This window comes from Tamandua tetradactyla, chromosome 25 (assembly GCF_023851605.1).
Source record: "Tamandua tetradactyla isolate mTamTet1 chromosome 25, mTamTet1.pri, whole genome shotgun sequence".
In the NCBI taxonomy this organism is placed as follows: domain Eukaryota; kingdom Metazoa; phylum Chordata; class Mammalia; order Pilosa; family Myrmecophagidae; genus Tamandua; species Tamandua tetradactyla.
Window position 1 is genome coordinate 30,138,689 of NC_135351.1, and position 22,819 is coordinate 30,161,507.

The 22,819-nt window shown below is 41.4% G+C and overlaps 2 non-coding genes across 2 annotated transcripts; one reads left to right on the top strand and one right to left on the bottom strand.

Annotated features, from left to right (window-relative positions):
- The first annotated feature begins 15,450 nt into the window (after nucleotides 1-15,450).
- TRNAM-CAU (transfer RNA methionine (anticodon CAU)) lies at nucleotides 15,451-15,522 on the top strand. The gene has a single exon. It is a non-coding gene; the product is annotated as a tRNA-Met (tRNA).
- Nucleotides 15,523-15,995: 473 nt separating this feature from the next.
- Nucleotides 15,996-16,077, bottom strand: TRNAS-GCU (transfer RNA serine (anticodon GCU)). The gene has a single exon. It is a non-coding gene; the product is annotated as a tRNA-Ser (tRNA).
- Nucleotides 16,078-22,819: the final 6,742 nt, after the last annotated feature.

Below are 22,819 nucleotides of genomic sequence, written 5' to 3' on the forward strand. Positions count from 1 at the left end.
CTCTGCTTCTCACTATTTCTCTTACGGTGTCCCTCTCCCTCAGTCACTTCCCCTATATGGTAGCCCAGAACCTGGGCCCCCTCCTAAACAGGAATAAGACCTCAAACATGTAAAAGACTGCCTTATCCAGGGAGAAGGTCGAGAAAGTAAACAACATCCCTGGAGGGAGAATAATATAACTGTGGATGTAAAATGTCATTGATTGTATCTTAGTCTTTAACACTAATCTTAGTAAAATATCAGGTCTTAAACCCCTTTAAAGATTAGAGGCCCAGTGTCTTCATACTATATGGAATATCTTTGTCTAAACTCATATACATATTGTCCCCTGCACTCCTATCTCTTGTGAGTGTAATTTCTTCAAACCTGCCACCAGTTAGAATGGATCTACACCCACCAGAATTCAGATCATGATCAATAACATGTCCAAACTGTGGTACACAATTCAGTCTACAACAGTGGTGGAGGTAACCAGGGGTAGAGCAAGAGAAAGGAGGAGAGAGAAGAGGAAACAATAAGAGAGTTAACGACACTGTGATTGAGAGAAAGCCATGCCTTTGGCTATTTAAAATCTAAAGCCAGTTCCTACCTCAGGTCTTAGGCTTAGCTGTCCTCTGCCCTGAAGTCTATCCCCTTCAATGACCTCTGTTCTAGTTTGCTAGTTGCCGGAATGCAATATACCACAAACAGAATGGCTTTTAAAAGGGGTGTTCTTGTTTGCTAGCTGCCAGATGCAATATACCAGAGATAGAATGGCTTTTAAAAATGGGAATTTAATAAGTTGCTAGTTTACATTTCTAAGGCTAAGAAAACGCCCCAATTAAAACAAGTCTGTACAAGTGTCCAATTTAAGGCATCCAGGGAAAGATACCTTGGTTCAAGAAGGCCGATGAAGTTCAGAGTTTCTCTCTCAAGTGAGAAGGAACATGGCGAACACAGTCAGAGTTTCTTTCCTGTCTGGAAAGGCACATGGCGAACACGGGGTCATCTGCTAGCTTTCTCTCCTGGCTTCCTGTTTCATGAAGCTCCCCAGGTGGCATTTTCCTTCTTCATCTCCAAAGGTCACTGGCTGGTAGACTCTGCTTCTCGTGGCTGTGTCGTTCTGCTCTCTTAGAATCTCTCACATCCTCCAAAATGTTTCCTCTTTTATAGGATTCCAGTAAACTAATCAAGACCCACCTGAATGGGTAGAGACACGTCTCCACCTAATCCAGTTTAACAACCAATCTTGATTGAGTCATATCTCCAGGGATATGAGCTAATTACACTTTCAAACATATGGTACTGAATAGGGATTAGAAGAAATGGCTGCCTTTACAAAATGGGATTAGGATTAAAACATGGCTTGCTAGGATACAAACATCCTTTCAAACTGGCACAAGGGGGAACTTAAGTTGCAAGTTTACTGTTCTAAGGCCATGAAAATGTCCGTATTAAAGCAAGCCTACAAAAATGTCCAAATTCAGGCACCAACAAGAGGTTACCGTCACTCAAGAAAGGCTGATGATGTTCAAGGTTTCTCGCTCAGCTGGAAAGGCACGTGGCGAACATGGCAATGTCTGCTAGCTTCCTGTCCAGGCTTTTTGTTTCATGAAGTTCCCCCAGGGAGGATATTCCTTTATCTCCAAAGGTCTGTCGCTATATGGGTTTTGTTGTTCTCATGGCTCTGAAGCTCTTTCCAAAATGTTTCCTTTTTTAAAGGATTCCAGTAAACTAATCAGGACCCTCCTGGAATGGGTGGTGTCACATCTCCCTCTAATCAAAGGTTAATACCCACAATTGGGCAGGTCACATCTCCACAGAGATAATCTAATCAAGTTTCCAGTTTAAAGTCCTGAATAGAGATTAGGATAAATGGCTGCCTCCACAAGATGGATCAGGATTAAAAACATGGCTTTTCCAGGGTACGGAAGCCTTTCAAACTGGCGCAACCTCTAAATGTCTGCTTCCTTTTTAATGTTCAGGCTTAACATTGGACGCATATGTTACATCCTCAGAGAGGCCGTCCCTGACCGCTTGTGTGCCCCATCACTCTGTCACCTGTCTGATGTGCCTCCTAGTCACATATATTACCTGAAATACCTTGATTTATTTTTCATTTTTCTTCAATCCCTCTGTACTAGAATGTCCAGCACATCAGAGAGTAAACCATGCTGTCCTAGTAAGCTCTGTTATCTCAGCACCTAGAATGAATGTAACCTGCTAGAAATTAATTGCTCACTGTGCTGATTTTAAACAGTTATGTACCCCCAGAAAAGCCATGTTCTTTTTCCTATTCCAATCTCGTGGAGGCAGACCTGTTGTTTAAGGTGGGACCTTTTGATTAGGTGGTTTCTATGGAGATGTGGCCTGTCCATTTGTGGGTGGGAACTTTTGATTATGTGGTTTCCATGGAGATGTATCTTTACCCTTTCAAGGTGGGTCTTAATCTGCTTACTGGAATCCTTTCAGAGACAGCCATTTGAAAAAAGCTCAGACCTGACACAGACAGAGATATTTGGAGATGTAGAAAGAAAATGCCTCTGGGGAAACTGTTTGAAACCAGAAGCCAAAGAACTATCAGATGACAACCACATGCCTTCCCACATCAACCTTTCTTGACTCAAGGTATTTTTATCTGGATGCCTTAGTTTAAACATTTTTATGGCCTTACAACTGTAAACTTGTAATTTAATAAATTCCCTTTACAAATACCAACGCATTTCTGGTATATTGCATTTCTGGCAGCATTAACAAACTAAAACACTCAACAATTACCTGTTGAAGGAAGGATGTCTACTCACAAGTCTACATGTTATGATCCAACCTCCATTTTCCATTTGTGTTCTTCCCACTCCCTGCCCCTGCCTCCACTGGTCTTCACATATGCCTTCAGGGCTTCTCTGGAAGGACCCCTATTTTGGAGATAGAGAGGTGGAGCTTGGATACTATACTAGTTTATAAGCTACCAGAATGCAATATACCAGGAATATACATGGCTTTACTGGAGTACGCAACAGATTCAAACTGACATGTTCTATCGTTTGGACCTCCAAAAGACACGTTCTTTCCAAATGCAAAATACATTAATTCCATAACAATATCAGAAATCCTTAAACCACTTCAGTAACAATACAAATATAATACAAAGTCAGAAATAGTACAATATTTCATCAAAGTCAGCTATAGGCATGGTCTGTCCTAAGGCAAAATTCGCCTCTGGCTCTGGACCTGTAAAACTCATAGCAACTTATCTGCTGCCAACATACAATGGAAGGACAGTCATAGGATACATATTCCCATTGTCATGGGGGAAAATAAGGAGCACGTGGGGCTCCAGACCCGAACAATTCTGGAAACCTGCAGGGCAAACTCCATTAGATTTCAAAGTCTGAGAGTTGTTTAACCTTGAGGCTTTGGAAAAAGTGGCAGTCCCACTCTTTCCAAGGGCCTACACCGTGGTCCAGCGCTCTCCAAATGCAACCTTGGGGGATATTAGGGAGACCACCTTTTTCTTGGCTCCACCCACTCCAAGGCTCAGGGCTGCACCCAGGTTCTCTGCCATGCTCAACCCATCCCAAATAATGTGGTGGTAGCCAGGCTCTCCCCAACCTCCAAGCAATGTGCTCCACCCTTTCCAAGGCCTGGGGCACAACTCTGCCCAAATGGTGAAGTGGAAGGCCCACCTTCTGCCTCCAGGGCAAATTCATCCTCTTGAAGTTCTTGAGTGGGCCTGCTCTCCTGGCCCGAGGCTTCTTGACTTCAGACCTTAGCTTCCATGGTTCTGCCTTTGAAATTATTTTCCCTCCAATGTGTCCCTTTATCTGCCCCTCTTAGTCCAGACTGGTAGTGGTTCTGTTTATACATATCCCATATCACTCTTGTTGGTTTTCTATGTAATATGCTCAGATCATGCCTATCAGAAAAAGGGCTTTCCATAAATCCTTTGTGGATAACTCCATCTCAAATCCTTGCCTGTCCTGTAATGGCTGACTGCCTCCATGTTTGGTTAAATCCTCATGTGGGACACAATTCTGAGGGGTGTCCCTTTCTAAAAGTCCAGAGTTTTTCAGACCACCAATTTCTGGTTTCTTTATATCCAAGAGTTCAATTTTCAGTTTATCTCTTTCCTTTCACATTTCACTGTAAGCTGCAAGGAGAAAGCAGGCTGCACTTTCCAAATTTAATTTGGAAATATTTCTGCTAAATATCCAAATTCATGGCTTTTAAAATCTGCCTTCCAGCCAAAACCACTAGTCAATTTAGCCAGATTCTTAACCATTTTAAATCAAGGATCACCTTCCTTCCAGTTTGCAATAATACATGCATCATTTCTGCCTTAAGCCTTATTCAGAGGTTTCTTTAGAGTCCACATTCTTACCAATAGTCTCTCCAAAGCATTCTGGGCCTTCTCTATTGAACTCCTCACAGCTCTGCCAGAATCTTCCTCTTATCCATTTAAAAAGTCGTTGCAACATGTTTGGTATTTACAAACTGCAGCACCTCACTTCTCTAGTGCTAAATCTGTTCTAGTTTATAAATTGCCGGAAGGCAATATATCTGAAACAGAATGGCTCCTAAAAAGGGAAATTTACTAAGTTGCAAGTTTACAGTTCTAAGGCCATAAAAATGTCCCAGTTAAGACATACAGGGAAAATACCTTGATTCAAAAAAGGTGAAGGGGTCCAGAACACCTCTGTCAGCTGGAAAGGCACATGGAGACATCTGCTACCTTTCTCACCCAGCTTCTTGTTTCCTGAAGCTCCCCCAGGGCTATTTTCCTTCTTCATCTCCAAAGGCCTTTGGCTGTGTGGGCTCTGGTGGCTCTAAAGCTTTTCCAAAATGGTTCCTCTTAAAAAGGGCTCCCTCCAGTAAGCAACCCCAACTTGAATGGGTGGAGATACATCTCCATGGAAACCATCTAAGCAAAGGTTACCACCCACAATTGGTTGGGTTACATCTCCATGGGAGCATGAAAAAGACACCACCCAGCAATATTGAATGAGGATTAAAGGACATGGCTTTTCTGGGGCACACAACAGATTCAAACCAGCACAGGTACATTTGAGCAAATGGGACTATTTGCCTCATTAAATAGTATACAGCCTCAGCCCACAGAGCTTGGTTTTTTGGAGGCCATACGTCTCAGCACGTTTTGGAGAAGTACCACATATATGGCTGTATTTCCCTACAAGGTTAATGTTAAATGTTGAAAATTCTACTAAGCACCTCAATTTTTCCTTTTGTCTACCCAGCTGTGATTTTTTTTTTAATTGGAGACTTTAGCAAAGGATTCAGATCCTTTGTACCCCATCTTATATCCAGAGCAGATTCCATTAGACAAAAATCTGGATTCTGGTCTATTATAGTCTTAGGGCAAATATCTTAACACGTTATTCTAAGCAAAACCTGAGTCTGTGGAGCTCAGCATATGCCGAACCTTACAGAGCACACTATGCCCTACTAGAGTGAAGAGGCCCATTTCAAACAAAAGGAGCAATGCTGGGGGCTCCTAGGTTAGATTTCTAGTGTCGCTGCCCATGGTGATGTATCTGCCTTTGAGTTTCAGAAGATTTCTCTTTCTCTCTCTGGGGACCCTGTTTTATCAGCCTTTATCATTAAAGTTTTGTTCAACGTTAGTGTTGGAATCTGGCCATTATTCCCTCTACCCTTGGAATTAGAGAAAATAAGTCATCTTCTCTACAAACGCTCACCTTAGATGCATCCGGAAATATGGGAGAGAGTTATTTATTTCTATGTGTATGGTCCTGGCCCATGGGAATACATACCATTTTCTCTACAATGAATTTGTACTGTTTTTCAAAGTCTCTCTTTTTTTAACCATATTAATTGAAAATTCCATTTTCTTTTTCTCATTAAAAAATTGTATCTGATATAAGTTCCCCTTGTCCTCACACCTTGCCATCCATATGCACACGGATCCCCATGGCCACATATTCCTGCAAAGCTTTTCTGCTGCTTGGCTTTTCTCTGAACAGATCTGAAATTGCTGAACCTGTGGTTTTCTTGAAATTAAATTTGTCACGGTTTTAAAAAAGAAATTAAAATGCATTGTCACATTACGCTTTTTTAACAGGAAAATTACAGAAAGAAAATAGGCAACACCGAAAATTATATGTGGACAAGTTCTTACCTATATATACACATATATCTCAAAAAATATTTATCTAATTCTCATTGTCATCTTATTGAAAAGAAATAAGACTTCTGAGAGACGTCATTTCTGAGAGGCTCTTGGAAATCTGTATGTCTGAGTGATTGTATTAGATCAGCAATAATGACCATATAATCTCAAAAAACAAATAAAATATTCCTAAAAGGGGGGGGTGGAGTTGATCGGGTCGGGACTAAGGTAAATCAGGAAACAGGGGTTAGGATGACATTGTCTATATTTTAGAACTTATACCTACTCTGTGAGACCAAAGGAAGGATGTTTATTTTGTCCAAAACTTTTCTGTAGCACATTATCTAACTCAACCTGTCTAGACAGGTCATTTAAACAACCCCAACACATTGAGCTGAGAATGGGAATAAGGGCTTGTAATTCTACATAACTTAATGTAACACCCCAGAGTCTGTCAGGCAGATAACTAAAAAGTATTGGCAAAGTCCTTTGAGGGACAGGAGAAAAAAATATGGAACTATTAAACTTTACCGCTGGGGAAACCCCTGATACTGTCTCAAACATTACATATTCCCAAGTCAATAGGCAAAACTTTTGATCTTGAGGCTTGCTCTTGTGAAGCTTATTTCTATAAGCAGAGAAACTAAGCCCACCTACAGTTATGCCTAAGAGTTACTTCCAGAAAACCCCTTTTGTTGCTCAGATGTGGCCACTTTCTGTCTCTAAGCCCAACTCTACAAGTGAAATCATCATCCTCCCCCTACCTGGTACATGACATCCAGGGGTGAAAGTCTTCCTGGCAAAATGGGACATGACTCCCCAGGATGAGACTGGCCCTGGTACCATGGGATGAACAATGCCTTCCTGACCAAAAGTGGGAAAAGAAATGTTGCAAAATAAGGTATCATCTTCAAGAAGCATGGCTACAGAACATGGCTCTACATTTTCAGGCTCTTCCCGCCAGTATCTCCAATATACCTTAACTAAAAAGGTAATGTCTATATAATGCATAAGAATAACCTCCAGAATAATGTCTCGACTCTGTTTGAAATCTTTCAGCCATTGACACTTTATTTAGCCTTATTTCTCTCTTCCTCCTTTTGGTCTAGAAGTTTTTCTCAATCTCTTGATGCTGAGTCCCAGCTCATTCTAGGATTTCCGTCCCACGTTGCCAGGAAGGTTTACACCCCTGGGAGTCATGTCCCATGTAGAGAAGGGAAAGGCAGTGAGTTTGCTTGTTGCTCAGCATGCTTTTACTCCATTTAGGGTCTTATTTTTTCTCCATAGCATTTATCACATTTTACCATATTGTATAACATGCTTAATTATTGCATATTCTGTATAATTATAAGCTTCATAAAAATGGAATTTCTTTGTTTAATTCTGTATCCCCATTACCTAGAATAGTATTTGACACATCCCTGGAACTCAAAAAATATATTTTAAATAAATTCTCCATCTAGATTTTTTTGTTTGTTTGTTTGTTTTTTGGGTTTTTTTTATTAATTAAAAATATTAACACAACATTTAGAAATCATTCCATTCTACATATGCAATCAGTAATTATATCAGTAATAGATGTATGATCATCATTTCTTAGTACACTTGCATCGATTTAGGAAAAGAACTAGCAAAACAACAGAAAAAGATATAGAATGATAATATAGAGAAAAATAAAAATAATAATAAAAATAAAAAATAAAAAATACATAAAAAAGGAAAAAGAAAAAAACAAAAAACACAAACAAACAAACAAACACTATAGCTCAGATGCAGCTTCATTCAGTGTTTTAACATAATTACATTACAATTAGGTAGTATTGTGCTGTCCATTTTTGAGTTTTTGTATCTAGTCCTGTTGCACAGTCTGTATCCCTTCAGCTCCAATTACCCATTATCTTACCCTGTTTCTAACTCCTGCTGGTCTCTGTTACCAATGACATATTTCAAGTTTATTCTTGAATGTCGGTTCACATCAGTGGGACCATACAGTATTTGTCTTTTAGTTTTTGGCTAGACTCACTCAGCATAATGTTCTCTAGGTCCATCCATGTTATTACATGCTTCATAAGTTTATCCTGTCTTAAAGCTGCATAATATTCCATCGTATGTATATACCACAGTTTGTTTAGCCACTCGTCTGTTGATGGACATTTTGGCTGTTTCCATCTCTTTGCAAATGTAAATAATGCTGCTATAAACATTGGTGTGCAAATGTCCGTTTGTGTCTTTGCCCTTAAGTCCTTTGAGTAGATACCTAGCAATGGTATTGCTGGGTCGTATGGCAATTCTATATTCAGTTTTTTGAGGAACCGCCAAACTGCCTTCCACAGTGGTTGCACCATTTGACATTCCCACCAACAGTGGATAAGTGTGCCTCTTTCTCCGCATCCTCTCCAGCACTTGTCATTTTCTGTTTTGTTGATAATGGCCATTCTGGTGGGTGTGAGATGATATCTCATTGTGGTTTTGATTTGCATTTCTCTAATGGCCAGGGACATTGAGCATCTCTTCATGTGCCTTTTGGCCATTTGTATTTCCTCTTCTGAGAGGTGTCTGTTCAAGTCTTTTTCCCATTTTGTAATTGGGTTGGCTGTCTTTTTGTTGTTGAGTTGAACAATCTCTTTATAAATTCTGGATACTAGACCTTTATCTGATATGTCATTTCCAAATATTGTCTCCCATTGTGTAGGCTGTCTTTCTACTTTCTTGATGAAGTTCTTTGATGCACAAAAGTGTTTAATTTTGAGGAGCTCCCATTTATTTATTTCCTTCTTCAGTGCCCTTGCTTTAGGTTTAAGGTCGATAAAACCGCCTCCAATTGTAAGTTTCATAAGATATCTCCCTACATTTTTCTGTAACTGTTTTATGGCCTTAGACCTAATGTTTAGATCTTTGATCCATTTTGAGTTAACTTTTGTATAGGGTGTGAGATACGGGTCTTCTTTCATTCTTTTGCATATGGATATCCAGTTCTCTAGGCACCATTTATTGAAGAGACTGTTCTGTCCCAGGTGAGTTGGCTTGACTGCCTTATCAAAGATCAAATGTCCGTAGATGAGAGGGTCTATATCTGAGCGCTCTATTCGATTCCATTGGTCGATATATCTATCTTTATGCCAATACCATGCTGTTTTGACCACTGTGGCTTCATAATATGCCTTAAAGTCTGGCAAGTGAGACCTCCAACTTCGTTTTTTTTTCCTCAAGATACTTTTAGCAATTTGGGGCACCCTGCCCTTCCACATAAATTTGCTTATTGGTTTTTCTATTTCTGAAAAATAAGTTGTTGGGATTTTGATTGGTATTGCATTGAATCTGTAAATCAATTTAGGTAGGATTGACATCTTAACTATATTTAGTCTTCCAATCCATGAACATGGTATGCCCTTCCATCTATTTAGGTCTTCTGTGATTTCTTTTAACAGTTTTTTTGTAGTTTTCATTGTATAGGTTTTTTGTCTCTTCAGTTAAATTTATTCCTAGGCAATTTATTCTTTTAGTTGCAATTGTAAATGGAATTCGTTTCTTGATTTCCCCCTCAGCTTGTTCATTGCTAGTGTATAGAAATGCTACAGATTTTTGAATGTTGATCTTGTAACCTGCTACTTTGCTGTACTCATTTATTAGCTCTAGTAGTTTTGTTGTGGATTTTTCCGGGTTTTCGATGTATAGTATCATATCGTCTGCAAACAGTGATAGTTTTACTTCTTCCTTTCCAATTTTGATGCCTTGTATTTCTTTTTCTTGTCTAATTGCTCTGGCTAGAACCTCCAACACGATGTTGAATAATAGTGGTGATAATGGACATCCTTGTCTTGTTCCTGATCTTAGGGGGAAAGTTTTCAATTTTTCCCCATTGAGGATGATATTAGCTGTGGATTTTTCATATATTCCCTCTATCATTTTAAGAAAGTTCCCTTGTATTCCTATCTTTTGAAGTGTTTTCAACAGGAAAGGATGTTGAATCTTGTCAAATGCCTTCTCTGCATCAATTGAGATGATCATGTGATTTTTCTCTGCATCAATTGAGATGATCATGTGATTTTTCTGCTTTGATTTGTTGATATGGTGTATTACATTAATTGATTTTCTTATGTTGAACCATCCTTGCATACCTGGGATGAATCCTACTTGGTCATGATGTATAATTCTTTTAATGTGTTGCTGGATTTGATTTGCTAGAATTTTGTTGAGGATTTTTGCATCTATATTCATTAGAGAGATTGGCCTGTAGTTTTCTTTTTTTGTAATATCTTTGCCTGGTTTTGGTATGAGGGTGATGCTGGCTTCATAGAATGAATTAGGTAGCTTTCCCTAATTCCCTCCACTTTGATTTTTTTGAAGAATTTGAGGAGAGTTGGTACTAATTCTTTCTGGAATGTTTGGTAGAATTCACATGTGAAGCCGTCTGGTTCTGGACTTTTCTTTTTGGGAAGCTTTTGAATAACTGATTCAATTTCTTTACTTGTGATTGGTTTGTTGAGGTCATCTATTTCTTTTTGAGTCAAAGTTGGTTGTTCATGCCTTTCCAGGAACCCGTCCATTTCATCTAAATTGTTGTATTTATTAGCGTAAAGTTGTTCATAGTATCCTGTTATTACCTCCTTTATTTCTGTGAGGTCAGTGGTTATGTCTCCTCTTCCATTTCTGATCTTATTTATTTGCGTCCTCTCTCTTCTTCTTTTTGTCAATCTTGCTAAGGGCCCATCAATCTTATTGATTTTCTCATAGAACCAATTTCTGGTCAACTGATTTTCTCTATTGTTTTCATGTTCTCAATTTCATTTATTTCTGCTCTAATCTTTGTTATTTCTTTCCTTTTGCTTGCTTTGGGGTTAGTTTGCTGTTCTTTCTCCAGTTCTTCCAAGTGGACAGTTAATTCCTGAATTTTTGCCTTTTCTTCTTTTCTGATATAGGCATTTAGGGCAATAAATTTCCCTCTTAGCACTGCCTTTGCTGCGTCCCATAAGTTTTGATATGTTGTGTTTTCATTTTCATTCGCCTCGAGATATTTGCTAATTTCTCTTGCAATTTCTTCCTTGACTCACTTGTTGTTTAAGAGTGTGTTGTTGAACCTCCACGTATTTGTGAATTTTCTGGCACTCCACCTATTATTGATTTCCAACTTCATTCCTTTATGATCTGAGAAAGTGTTGTGTATGATTTCAATCTTTTTTAATTTGTTAAGACTTGCTTTGTGACCCAGCATATGGTCTATCTTTGAGAATGATCCATGAGCACTTGAGAAAAAGGTGTATCCTGCTGTTGTGGGATGTAATGTCCTATAAATGTCTGTTAAGTCTAGCTCCTTTATAGTAATATTCAGATTCTCTATTTGTTTATTGATCCTCTGTCTAGATGTTCTGTCCATTGATGAGAGTGGTGAATTGAAGTCTCCAGCTATTATGGTATGTGTGTCTTTTTCCCTTTTCAGTGATTGCAGTGTATTCCTCACGTATTTTGGGTCATTCTGGTTCGGTGCATAAATATTATGATTGTTATGTCTTCTTGTTTAATTGTTCCTTTTATTAGTAGATAGTGTCCTTCTTTGCCTCTTTTAACTGTTTTACATTTGAAGTCTAATTTGTTGGATATTAGTATAGCTACTCCTGCTCTTTTCTGGTTGTTATTTGCATGAAATATCTTTTCCCAACCTTTCACTTTCAACCTATGTTTATCTTTGGGTCTAAGATGTGTTTCCTGTAGACAGCATATAGAAGGATCCTGTTTTTTAATCCATTCTGCCAGTCTATGTCTTTTGATTGGGGAATTCAGTCCATTAACATTTAGCGTTATTACTGTTTGGATAATATTTTCCTCTACCATTTTGCCTTTTGTTTTATATATATCATATCTGATTTTCCTTCTTTCTACACTCTTCTCCATACCTCTCTCTTCTGTCTTTTTGTATCTGACTCTAGTGCTCCCTTTAGTATTTCTTGCAGAGCTGGTCTCTTGGTCACAAATTCTCTCAGTGACTTTTTGTCTGAAAATGTTTTAATTTCTCCCTCATTTTTGAAGGACAATTTTGCTGGATATAGGAGTCTTGGTTGGCAGTTTTTCTCTTTTACTAATTTAAATATATCATCCCACTGTCTTCTAGCTTCCATGGTTTCTGCTGAGAAATCTACACATAGTCTTATTGGGTTTCCCTTGTATGTGATGGATTGTTTTTCTCTTGCTGCTTTCAAGATCCTCTCTTTCTCTTTGACCTCTGACATTCTAACTAGTAAGTGTCTTGGAGAAGGCATATTTGGGTCTGTTCTCTTTGGGGTGCGCTGCACTTCTTGGATCTGTAATTTTAGGTCTTTCATAAGAGTTGGGAAATTTTCAGTGATAATTTCTTCCATTAGTTTTTCTCCTCCTTTTCCCTTCTCTTCTCCTTCTGGGACACCCACAACACATATATTTGTGCGCTTCATATTATCATTCAGTTCCCTGATCCCCTGCTCATATTTTTCCATTCTTTTCCTTATAGTTTCTGTTTCTTTTTGGAATTCAGATGTTCCATCCTCCAGTTCACTAATTCTAGCCTCTGTCTCTTTAAATCTACCATTGTTTTTTCCATCTTTCCTACTTTGTCCTTCACTCCCATAAGTTCTGTGATTTGTTTTTTCAGACTTTCTATTTCTTCTTTTTGTTCAGCCCATGTCTTTTTCATGTCCTCCCTCAATTTATTGATTTGGTTTTTGAAGAGGTTTTCTATTTCTGTTTGTATATTCGGAATTAGTTGTCTCAGCTCTTGTATCTCATTTGAACTATTGGTTTGTTCCTTTGACTGGGCCATATCTTCAATTTTCCTGGTGTGATCCTTTATTTTTTGCTGGCGTCTGGGCATTTAATCAGATTTCCCTGGTTGTGGGACCCAGCTGGTTGAAATATTTTCCTGTGAAATCTCTGGGCTCTGTTTTTCTTATCCTGCCCAGTATGTGGCGATCGTCTGTCTGCGGGTCCCACCAGTAAAAGATGCTGTGACTCCTTTAACTTTGGAATACTCTCGCTGTGGGGGAGGGTCGCCAGCTGAAGCAGCTTGGGGGAGTGCCAGTCCAAATCTCCCAGCCGGCCTGGGAAGCCAAGCGTGGTGGGGGGCGCCGGCCGCCGCGGCTTGGGGGAGTGCCGATCCAAAGTTCCCAGCCGGACCGGGAAGCCACGTGTGTGGAAGGGACCCCGGTCACCGGCCTCCACGGCTTGGGCGACCTCCAATCCAAATCTCCCAGCTGGCCCGGGAAGGAGGGAGGGAGGGGCTCCGGCCACCAGCCACCATGGCCCGGGGAAGTGCGCGTCCCTTGGGGATCTCACCACAGCGGATTCTCCCAGCCAGTTCAGCCATTCCAGAATGGGGTTCGCTGTCTTTTTGGTCTCTGTCGTGGCTCTGGGAGCTGTTCTGTACCGTTTCTGTTTCTTTAGTAGCTGTTCTGGAGGAGGAACTAAGACCCATGCGTCTTACTAAGCCGCCATCTTCTCCTTGGACATGCCCCAAGTACTCCCCGAGATATGGGCACCTCCTCTACCTAGATTTTATTAGTCTATTTTGCAGTCAAGGACAATGAGCTCCAAAGAGGTTATTGATTACCTCAGTGACAATGGCAATAATACTCATATTTAAACCCAGGCATCTAAATCAATTCCCAGAGCCACTCACCTCTTTTTTTTTCTTTTCCACTATCATGGGACTGCAGTGGCAGAAGTGGTGGAGGAAAAGAATATCAGGAAAGTGAGATAGTAGCTCAAAACACCCATTGTCAAAATTGCTTAACTTACATGGTCACCAGGGATTTTCTGACAATCACTTCAAAGAATATCAAATTGTTTTATTTATTTTCTTCCTTAGAACCGCCCCCCCCCCCGTGGTATATGCCATTGTTAACATCCACCTTTAAAGGACAATTACACACACACACACACACACACAAGCCCATCACGAATTAACCATTCCCTATTGCAGTGAGCCAAGGCTAACTGCGCCCATCGTGGGCGACGTTTTGAGAGTCACATTGGCGGCTCTCGTGTCAGGCGAACACGGCCTGGGCTGTCCGCACCTCGCAGGACAGGTGTTGTCTGCCTCTTGCCTCCTTCCACGGAAGTTGCCAAACTTTACCCTCCGCGCCTCCGTCGTTTCAAGGTCAAGGTGGTTCCTGCTCCAGATAAAGTCCCTTACTCTGGACGCGCTCAGGCCTCGACTTCCCCTTTTGGCATTGATTTGGGGTCTTGGTTCTGCCCCTCTACAGGAAGGCTCAGAGTTTACGAGAAAAGTGGATCTTCAGCCCCAGCGGACGGGGCCCGCGCCGTTTGAGGGTCGCGGTGACCGCAGTGACGGAGGCGATGACCGCAGTGACCCGAGGCCGGGCGGCGACCTGGTGCAGCTCCGGCCCGAGGCCTCCGGGAAGAGCGGGCCTGGTGGAGCGGTCTCCGGAGTCCGGCAGAAGGCGCCCCCCTCGCTGAGCCGGGTTCCCCGAGGTCTCGTGGTCAGTTCCTCCACCTCGGGCTTGGAGCAGCTGCCCTTTCGCCCGGGAAGGAGGGAGGAAGTCCGGCTCCGGGACTCTGATTCGAGTCTTCGGGATTCAGAATTGGGGGGTTGAGAAAGACTAGTAGTTTGACTGCAAGAAACCTGGTTCATTCAGGCCGAATGTGGAGATTTTCGTTTCTTCTTTTGCCTTTTCCCAGTAGTCAGTAGGGGGAAATAGAAAAATACGGATGTGGATAGATAGGTAGATAGATAGATAGATAGATAGATAGATAGATAGATAGATAGATAGGTAGGTAGATAGATAGATAGATAGATAGATAGATAGATAGATAGATAGATAGATAGATAGATAGATAGATGATAGATAGATAGATAGATGGCGAGAGAGAGAGAGAGAGAGAGAGAGAGAGAGAGAGAGAGAGAGAGAGAGAGAGATTTTATGCTAGTTTCTGGTTGTTTGTACTTTCAGTCTGTTTTTGGATTTTTTTTTCCCAGAGAAATTGGAAGAAGCAATGCTGTTTGGTTGTCCTTTACATTCTCCAAGGAAGGCTGAGGGTTTAGCTCAGTTGACCCGGGCGGAGTGCTAACGGCCTCTTCACCGCATTTGCACGCCTATCGCGCCCAGCGCTCGGGACGCTGCTTGCTGGGACCTCGCTCCAAGCCCCAGGTCGCCACCGCTGGGCCTAAGCGCAGCTGTTAGCACAGGTTTGTCGGTTTGCTCATTTTTGTTGTTGTTTGCTTGTTTGTTTGTTTTAATATCAGGTGAGAATTAGACTACAGAGTTTGTAAAGAAAATTGAATAGATTAGAACGGGAGATAGTATGAAGAATGCATGATATAAAAGTTTGTGCTAGGCAGCAGAGTGGCGCAGCGGAAGCGTGCTGGGCCCATAACCCAGAGGTCGATGGATCGAAACCATCCTCTGCTATCGCGAAATTTTCTTCTCTCACCGGATTCCCTGGTAAGGACCTCAGCTAAGAAAATCCTTGATGAGGGAAATTAAGCGTTTTCCCATCTCGAATTATATACGTGTTTCTTCTATAAATTCATGAATTCTCTAATAAATGAAAAGTTCTACCTGACACAAGGCCACAGTTACAGCTTGGAGGGTCTCTCATGCTACTAAATCTGATAGCACTGTGACTGCAAACCAAGAAAAGCAAGAGGATTTTCTCCCATGAGGAAATCGAGGAAGGTGGTATATGAAGTTCAATAAGGGCAGTAGTTAGGATCTGACCAAAGCCACTTCCAAGTCGAAGAAACAGTTGCAACCCACATGATGGGTGATAATTATGTTTAACTCCACTGGAACAGGAACACAGTAATATTGAAGCAGAGAAGGGAAACTTCCTATTGGGAGAAAGCAACAAAACTAACCTAACTACCGGACAAACAATACATCGACGAGGATGGGATTTGAACCCACGCGTGCACAGCACAATGGATTAGCAGTCCATCGCCTTAACCACTCGGCCACCTCGTCTGTGAGAAAGGGATATCTTGGGAAATCTTTTTATGGCTTACCATTGCTGACATATTACTCTTCAATTCAGATCGCATGCAGTCACTTTAGACTGTACTCAAAAAGTAGTCACCGTAGAATGACAGTCCTACTCTAACCTGCCGGTTCCAGGCACCAGATATGGTACATTTCCCCCCCCACTTTTCCCCCAATTCCAGGCTCTTCTCATTTTCTACCTGTGATTACTTTTATCCCTCCCCTCTGTCCTCACTTCATCTACCTTAGTTCTACTCATGCCCCATGTCTCAATTAAGGCCAGTATGGCAGCCCTTGTCTTTTAGTTTCCTGGCTAACAAAGCAAATAGCATGCAATGGGTTAGCTCAAACAATGGGAATTTATTGGCTCACAGTTTGAGACTAAAGAAGTCCAAAATTGAGATATCAGTAAGGCGATGCTTTCTCCCAGGTGACTATGGCATTCTAAAGCTCGCTTGGTCTTTGGCTTTTCTGTTACACAGCACTGCACTTGGCAGCCTCTCCCTGCTTCTCTCTCAGTCTGACTTTCATTCTGCATGTAAAGGACTCCAGTAATCCAGATGAAAGCCCAACCTGATTCCGTGGGGCCTCACCCACCAGAATGCCAAGCAGGTCCAAGGTGGGGTACAGAATTCAATCCACAACACCTCCTCAGTTGAAATTTTTGCAAAAACACTTTTTCTCATACAGATGTATTTCCATTCCATATCTGCTACAGAATTGTATTCCAATATCTTGTATTTTCATGCTAAAAGTCTGCTATTGTTATTGTTCATCTAATCATACCACTCTACAACAGAAAATATTTCTATAAAGTGGTTTGACTTTTAACTGTTTCCAGTATGTGCTGGTTTGAAAGGATGTATGTCCCCTAGAAAGGCATGTTTTAATCAAAATCCCATTTCATAAAGGTAGAATAATCCCTATTCAATACTGTATGTCTGAAACTGTAATCAGATCATCTCCCCAGATAGTGTTATTTTGTCAAGAGTGGTTGTTAAGCTGGATATGGTGGCGACATGTCTCCACTCATTTGGGTGGGTCTTGATAAGTTTCTGGAGTCCTATAAAACAGGAAACATTTTGGAGAAAGAAGATTTGGAGAGAGAAGAGAATGCTGCAGCACCACGAAGCAGAGAGTCCATGAGCCAGCGACCTTTGGAGATGAAGAAGGAAAATGCCTCCCAGGGAGCTTCATGAAACACGAAGCCAGGAGAGAAATCTAGCAGAAGATGCCGTGTTCACCATGTGCCCTTCCTGCCAAGAGAAAAACCCTAAACTTCATCGGCCTTCTTGAACCAAAGTATCTTTCCCTGGATGGATGACTTTGATTGGACATTTCTATAGACTTGTTTTAATTGGGACATTTTCTTGGCCTTAGAACTGTAAACTAGAAACTTATAAAATTCCCCTTTTTAAAAGCCATTCTGTTTCTGGTATATTGCATTCAGCAGCTAGCAAACTAGAACACAGTACTACAAAATTCGATGTGTTTTCAGTACTTTTTCCTGATTTAAATTATCTTTACACTTAACAGTAGTGTACAATAAAAGAGATAAATAGATATTTTTTCATATGATATTATTTATCTGAAATGCAGAATGACATTGGAAAATAGCCATGGAAGAACTGGGAATATATATTTCCAGTGAATTCATGTGTTCGCAGATGAAAACTTCTTACGGTGGGAATGAGAAGATTTTGGTACAAATCAACAGAAAAAAACTGGGGGGGGGGATAAATGTGGAGATTATAAAAGTTGCTTCATGATTATTTAACTTGCACTACTTGAAGTAGAACCTTCAACATATTCCACTAAATTTATCTATATCTAAAAATCAAATGGTACCAATAATAAAACTGATAGCAAGCGAGGGATTGGCCACCATATAAAAATTACATATAGTTTTACAGAATATAGAAATCTATATTCTTCAACAAAGTTAATGAGGATGATTTCCTTAGGAGTCTGAAGAACTGTAAAAATACTAAAACACTAATGTTACGTGATATACTTATGTTCCCTTACCTTGGAAATGTAATTTTTTTTTCAGCCAGGAGTAAAGGAGGAATTTGTCACTTCTTCCTCCACTAAATCATGAGGACTTGAGATACAGCCTAATGTTCTGTTCACAGGAGGCTTCAGAGACTCTAATATTTCAAAATTTTCTTGTTTGTCACTGAGAACAAGATTATCCCCGAGGAACATGTTGCAGTAAAATATTAGATGACAAGTGGCAGATGAAATCACTGACAAGGGAAGAGGGAAATAGAGACCATTCCCATCCTAGCGAGCTGGGGCACAGCCTGGCACTTCTCTGCGGCCTAATACATCTTCTGGTCACCGGCCCTGACCCTCTCTGCTGCGGGCGCGCTCGCTTCGCGGCTTTTCCTTGGAACTAGAGCTGCTATTTATTACCTGACCACAATTCCTTACTTCCCGCCTCGTCGTCCACGTCTCTCTCCCATTCCAGCCTCTCTCACAAACGGAAGGATCCCAGCCATCCCGAGGTGACTGCGCTTTTCCAATCTGCTAAGAGGGTTCCAGGCCTGAAACCCCTTCTTCCGGGGCTGCGCTGGGCTCCGGGGAGGAGCCACAGAAGCCCGGGAGGAGCGCGCAGGGCGAAGTCCTCGGAGAATCCGCGCTAGGAAACGTCGGCGAGGCGTGGAAGGAAGCCCTCCGTCCCGGGAAGGAAGTGCATTAATGAGTTCCTTTCCCCGACGCCACAGCCAAGTAAAGCTTGCTCAAACCCGAAGCAGCATCTCTACTGACCGTTGACTCATCTATCGCCGTCTGTATATTTCCGATTGACTCTCGGCGTATACTTCCGAAGTTTGACTTCGGTCCCTTGTGGTCTTATCCGCAGGCAGTTCTCTTTCCCACTCGGCGTCGATCGGATCTCTAGACCCATTACTTCGGTAAACTCTTTACTAAATTTCCATCACTTTTCTCGGTCCACGACTCTCCTCAAATTTTGTCTTGCTCTTCTCATCAGCCGCCTTCCATATCCAAAGGTGTTTCTGTATCTTCTCTAGAGACTTTGATTTCCAGGCCTAATGTTGCTTTCTCGTGCATTTCCTTTCCAGGATTTCCCTTCTTTAATAAACGAATTATGCAAAGCAGGAATAGACACCCTCAAAGACCCACTGAGTCTTAATCTCTGAACTCAGAGTCTGGAGTGCACCAGGCAGCCTGCACATAAAAGAGATGAGGAACTAGTTATTCTTCCCCAGAGTCTGGTGATCTGAGAAGTAAATGCACTCTCCTTTTCCTCCTCTACAAGTGAAGCTTAATTGTTTACGTGTCACGTGCCTGCACCCAACACCCTTTATTTTCACCAATCATTTGAAAACTTTTATTTTGGAATTCAAGAATCCTCCCTTCTTCCCACGTCCATGCATTTCCTCCCAGGTGGCTCAGGAAATTGGCCCCTCCCGACCCCCACCCCTTTTTCTTTTCACTGAGAAAGGAATGACGTCCTGGAACAAGACTGAGCCCTCTCACCTTGTGCCAGTTTTTATGACAAGTGTTTTCTATTGGGCACCTCACCAATGAGCGATGGTGCCCATAATCGCTAGTTTAAGTGAGGAAATTGAGACGGACCATGAAATCCTTTATTCAGGGTTTTCATGAATATCGTGTTTGACCAGGGTCTGGCGCTTGGACAGAGGCAATATGCGGAGATTTTACCGAAGGAAGAGGGAAGACGTTGAGCTTTACAGAAAACAGTGGTCCACAAGGCTGGAGGAGCATCTTAGCAGGCAGAGATTGCCACTGGGGGAGGGGCGTGGGGGCAAGGGGAGTAGGATGGGGCCAGGGCCCTCAGGACTTTCCCAGGACGTAGCGCAGCCCTGCGACCCTCCTATTCCTTTTTCACCAAAAGGAAATCTGAGCAAGGGAGACGCTCACCTGAAACTCACCACGCTGCCTCTTACATCTCCTTCTCACTCACGCATAGGAGCCCATGCTTTGAAAATCTGCATAACCAGCTGGTTTCTGCCATGAGTCTCGCTGAATGTCTCAGACACCTCCTGCACCACCATCTTCGTAAATTCTTCTCACCGGTTTTTGGCCAGGTTGGAGCGCCGCGACTCTCAACACAAGTCCGTAAGGACTCTTAAGCAACGTATTTTCCAGTGTAAAAGTACAGAACTGTCATTCAAGTAATTTATGTGGGTCCCATTTCCTTAACTATGAGACGAGGTCCAGGGGAATCCAGAGCCTTCTAATTTTGAGCGCTAGCCCGCTGTGGGTGGGATGCAACCCGCTTAGAGCTCAGCTCACTCGGTGGTGGGCAATGGCGCTGCAGCGCAAACACACCCAGGAACCACTATTTCTATATGAGATCTACGTGTATTCTCATTTAATTCTACAGAATCCATGTTCTATATTGTTATCATCCTATACATTTCACAAATGAAGAAACATTTCCCCAAACTATTAAATAGTTCATCTGGTATTCAACCCACACAGAGTGAGCATTCTTAACTATACAACAGTGTCATTCATTCCACTTTAAGCAAGTATTGTTTGAAATTAGTACTTTTCTGTCTGACAGCTAAGATTTACTTATGTTTTAGATCCTATTAAAAGTATCATCAATGTTAATATGATTTCTCTAAACAAACAAAAAAGCACCAAATTTTAAGAACACCCTTTTTACACATGTAAACACAAATACCCAAAATGGGACAAAAGACTCGAGTTACAACTGCAAAACTGATGGCCTCACTAAAAATTCATGATAGGAACAAGCCTGTGACCTGGACATCACTTTCCCCTCACAACCACCTTAGAATCTCCTTCTCCTTCAGCTCCGGGGCAGCCAGTTCTCCTCCGAGTGAATGAATTCCATGACAGCGTCCACACTCGGGAGGCAATGAGTACAGCATTGGTGGCACTTTCTCAAAACGAGTCTGAGTGCCGTCCTTTGTCCTGAACTCAGACACTGATGAAGACCAGGTCCTGTGGAGGGTGGACGGGAAAACTGAAGCACTTCAGGTTGACCCCTGTCATCTTTGTGGAATGAAAAGATGATGAATTGCCAGAATTTTTAGTGCTTCACTTGCTCTAAACAATAAATCATTTACCAGAGACCTGTAGTGTGTACATCATAGCACAATTTTACAGGTGATGAAATTGTAACTTTAAGTTTTAGAGACTTGTTCTGGAGCTCACAGCAAGTAATCCATCCACTTGCCAGTGGCCCTTCAAGCTGATGTATTTGATGCTCCCTAACAAACTCCCAGGGTGACACTGACTAAAAGCCACCATGATAACCAGTTATGGACAAAGATGCTTGGAGCTGCCTTCTCCAGTCCCTACATTCCTTGCCCTGTCATCTGCCTGCTCCTCTGCTTAGAACCCAGGACCAGCACTCTGAGCTCTTCCAACTGCCCTCCAGATTCCAGACTTGAATCCTTCACTCCCTGCTGATAGAATGATCTCTTTTATTCATTATTATTTGAAATCTATTTGTGTAGAGAAAGTAACTAACAAGACAAATAAATAAACAAATCTTATTATTATGAGAAAAGTAACTCATTTACAAAATTGGATACTTAAAGTGATTCCCAATGAATATAATGAAATTCTCTGAGTATTAAGTTAAAATGGTAAATTAATTCCCCTCTACATATGCTTTAAAATGAAACGAACTATTTAAAATGAAGAAAAATTATTTATCTCTATGGAACTATTAAGATTATCAATTTTTATAATACCATAAATAATAAGTGCCATAAGGTCTAACTTATTAGGTGTTGTGCTAGTTTGAATCTGTTGTATACCCCAGAAAGCCATGTCCTTTAATCCTCATTCAATATTGCTGGTAGGGACCTTTCTGATTGTTTCCATGGAGATATGATACACCCAAGTGAGAGTGGAACTGTTGAGTACATGGTTTCCATGGAGGTGTGTCTCCACCCATTCGAAGTGGAGTTTAGGGCAGTCCTTAAAGAGGGAACTATTTTGGAAAAAACAGGAGAGCCACCAGAATCAACAGAGCCAACAGAATGCACAGAGCCCAGGGGAAGCCATCGAAAAAGCCTGGAAAGAAAGCTAGCTGACATTGCCATGTGCCCTCCCAACTGAAAGAAATCCCAAACACCATCGGCCCTCATGAACTACGGTATCTTTCCCTGCATGCCTTAATTTGGACATATAAAAATATATACAGATACATGCTATATATATATATATCAGTATATATATATATACAGTATATATCAAAGAACATATATATATGTTCTTTGTTCAAAGTCGCACTGACACGTAAAGTGCTGGTATACTCTAAATTGGACTTTCATCTTCATTTTTTCTATTCACCTTGTATCTCTAGCCAATTTTGAGAAAGGAGTTTAGTTGAGGGACTACTTTGAAAACAGTCTGAAATCAAATAGGCTATTTAAAAAGTTACAGTAATCTTTTCCATTTAATTTATTTGCTCATTAAGCCATGCCCCACTTTTAGTCACTCTGCCCTGTGCAGATCTTATTGCACACCTCATTGTCAGAGGAAAGAAAAGAGAGAAGAGAGGTGTTGGGGAACTGAGTAGATCTGGGAATGGAATAGTGTAGTGAGCGGTTGAAGAAAAACGATGTATGTGGATGTGGAAGTTCTTTAGGGCAGGAAGCTCTGTTCCTGCCTTCAGAAGTTAAGGGCCTCTTTTGAGAATAATTAGCAAGTGGGAAATGGGCTATCTGGAAAAAGAGTAGTACTAATGCTG